At 41.2% G+C, this 2,500-nt stretch overlaps 1 protein-coding gene and 2 long non-coding RNA genes across 7 annotated transcripts in view; 1 reads left to right on the top strand and 2 right to left on the bottom strand.

Annotated features, from left to right (window-relative positions):
- The window catches only part of LOC115182993 (uncharacterized), a 950-nt gene extending 562 nt beyond the window's left edge, over positions 1-388 (bottom strand). Inside the window, exons 1-2 of one of the 2 annotated variants that reach the window (XR_003873931.1) lie at positions 263-388; positions 1-4 (exon numbers count right to left, since the gene is read on the bottom strand). The exon at positions 1-4 is cut by the window's left edge and continues 417 nt beyond it. This is a non-coding gene — a long non-coding RNA (uncharacterized LOC115182993). Of the gene's footprint in view, positions 5-124; positions 148-262 lie in introns of those variants that run through there. The other variant, XR_003873932.1, reaches the window with a different exon arrangement.
- The window catches only part of osbpl10b (oxysterol binding protein-like 10b), a 72,886-nt gene that overhangs the window by 11,012 nt on the left and 59,374 nt on the right, over positions 1-2,500 (top strand). The gene's annotated exons all lie outside the window — the stretch shown is intronic.
- LOC115182994 (uncharacterized) lies at positions 443-1,036 on the bottom strand. Of its 2 annotated transcripts, none has more exons than XR_003873933.1 (3): positions 1,010-1,036; positions 589-840; positions 443-499 (listed from the first exon to the last, which is right to left on the bottom strand). It is a non-coding gene; the product is annotated as an uncharacterized LOC115182994 (long non-coding RNA). The 2 variants fall into 2 exon arrangements; XR_003873934.1 differs by lacking the exon at positions 1,010-1,036 and adding an exon at positions 890-931.

The raw sequence follows: 2,500 nt of genomic DNA on the forward strand, positions 1-2,500 counted from the left end.
TTACCTACTGTAAAATCTATAGGCTGTACCACCTCATCCTTTACCAACTGTAGAATCTATAGGCTGTACCACCTCATCCTTTACCTACTGTAGAATCTATAGGCTGTACCACCTCATCCTTTACCAACTGTAGAATCTATAGGCTGTACCACCTCATCCTTTACCTCCTTTACCTACTGTAGAATCTATAGGCTGTACCACCTCATCCTTTACCTCCTTTACCTACTGTAGAATCTATAGGCTGTACCACCTCGTCCTTTACCTACTGTAGAATCTATAGGCTGTACCACCTCATCCTTTACCTACTGTATAATCTATAGGCTATACCACCTCATCCTTTACCTACTGTAGAATCTATAGACTGTACCACCTCATCCTTTACCTCCTGTATAATCTATAGGCTGTACCACCTCATCCTTTACCTCCTTTACCTACTGTAGAATCTATAGGCTGTACCACCTCATCCTTTACCTACTGTAGAATCTATAGGCTGTACCACCTCATCCTTTACCTACTGTAGAATCTATAGGCTATACCACCTCATCCTTTACCTCCTTTACCAACTGTAGAATCTATAGGCTATACCACCTCATCCTTTACCTACTGTAGAATCTATAGGCTGTACCACCTCATCCTTTACCTACTGTAGAATCTATAGGCTGTACCACCTCATCCTTTACCTACTGTAGAATCTATAGGCTGTACCACCTCATCCTTTACCTACTGTAGAATCTATAGGCTATACCACCTCCTCCTTTACCTACTGTAGAATCTATAGGCTGTACCACCTCATCCTTTACCTACTGTAGAATCTATAGGCTGTACCACCTCATCCTTTACCTCCTTTACCTACTGTAGAATCTATAGGCTGTGCCACCTCATCCTTTACCTACTGTATAATCTATAGACTGTACCACCTCATCCTTTACCTCCTGTATAATCTATAGGCTGTACCACCTCATCCTTTACCTACTGTAGAATCTATAGGCTATACCACCTCATCCTTTACCTACTGTAGAATCTATAGGCTGTACCACCTCATCCTTTACCTCCTTTACACACTGTAGAATCTATAGGCTGTACCACCTCGTCCTCTTTATCTCCTTCTAAGAGGTGGGGAGGAATGGAAATAGCAGCAGTTTGTCCTTTAATCATCATGGGCAGGAAGCAGTCACAGACCTTCTGCTAGTTTGACCTTCTCTGCTTCTTGTCTCTGACATTTAGAGTCCCAAATGCCATGCTATTCCCTATCTAGTGCACTTCATTTGACCAGCTAGGACCCATAGGGTTTCAGTTAAAAGTAGTGCACTATTTTAAAGATGATTAAAAAAGGAGAGCAGTTGATAACATCAATTAAAAAAAAAAAAATGAATCCTGTTTTTATTACAAGTTGCAACAGGGAGACGCCTCCAGATCAGAAGCAGAGCAAATGTCTTAACGGGGCCTTTTCTGAGAAAATCTCTTATATATATATAAATATATAAATCACACAGCACCAACATGTTATGGAAACAGCAGCCAGAGAGGCTATAGGAAGTCACAACGTCAGCCTCACCAGAATCACATGGTGTCACGCTTGTCGTAAGGAGAGGACCAAAACGCAGCAGGGACACGTATACTCATCTTCTTTATTGACGGGAAAAGAAGGAAAAAAACCAAACAAACACGTATACAAAAATAACAAAACGATGAACGACAAAATAACAGCCTTTAAGGCAACACAGCAATCCAAGGACAATCTCCCACAAATACACAGACAAACACACCCAACTAATATAGGACTTCCAATCAAAGGCAACACCACACAGCTGCCTTCAATTGGAAGTCCACCCCAATTAACCCAACATAGAAACACACTCACTAGACTACACATAGAAATACATAAACATAGACCACAACTCAAAACCCTGAAATAATAAATCAAACGCCCTCCTAACTAACACACCACCCTGAACCACATAAAACAAATACCCTCTGCCACGCCCTGACCAAACTACAATAACAATTAACCCTTACACTGGCCAGGACGTGACACACAGAGACATTATCAGTGTCCCCAGTCTGGAGCCAAACTTTAACCATAACACTGGCAGACATTTTGATAGTGTCAGTTAAACAGATCAAAGGTAGAAACATCAGCACTTAGTTACAATAGAGAATTCTAGACTAACAGGTGACATGGTTAACTGCTGCTTCCCTTCCCCTAAGGGAATGCATCAGTCTGTGTCTCTCTGTACATACAATAACTAACCAATAAGGTACGAGGGGGTGTGGTATATGGCCAATATACCACTAACCCCCGAGGTGCCTTATTGCTATTATAAACTGGTTACCAACATGATTAGAGCAGTAAAAACACACGTTTTGTCATACCTGTAGTATGATATACCACGGCTGTCAGCCAATCGGCATTCAGGGCTCGATCCACCCAGTTTATAATGTTTATTAAATATCAATCCATATCAACAGTGAATCAAATACAGGGAAATCATTTCCTGTT

Source organism: Salmo trutta, unplaced genomic scaffold (genome assembly GCF_901001165.1).
Source record: "Salmo trutta unplaced genomic scaffold, fSalTru1.1, whole genome shotgun sequence".
NCBI classification, from domain to species: Eukaryota; Metazoa; Chordata; class Actinopteri; order Salmoniformes; family Salmonidae; genus Salmo; species Salmo trutta.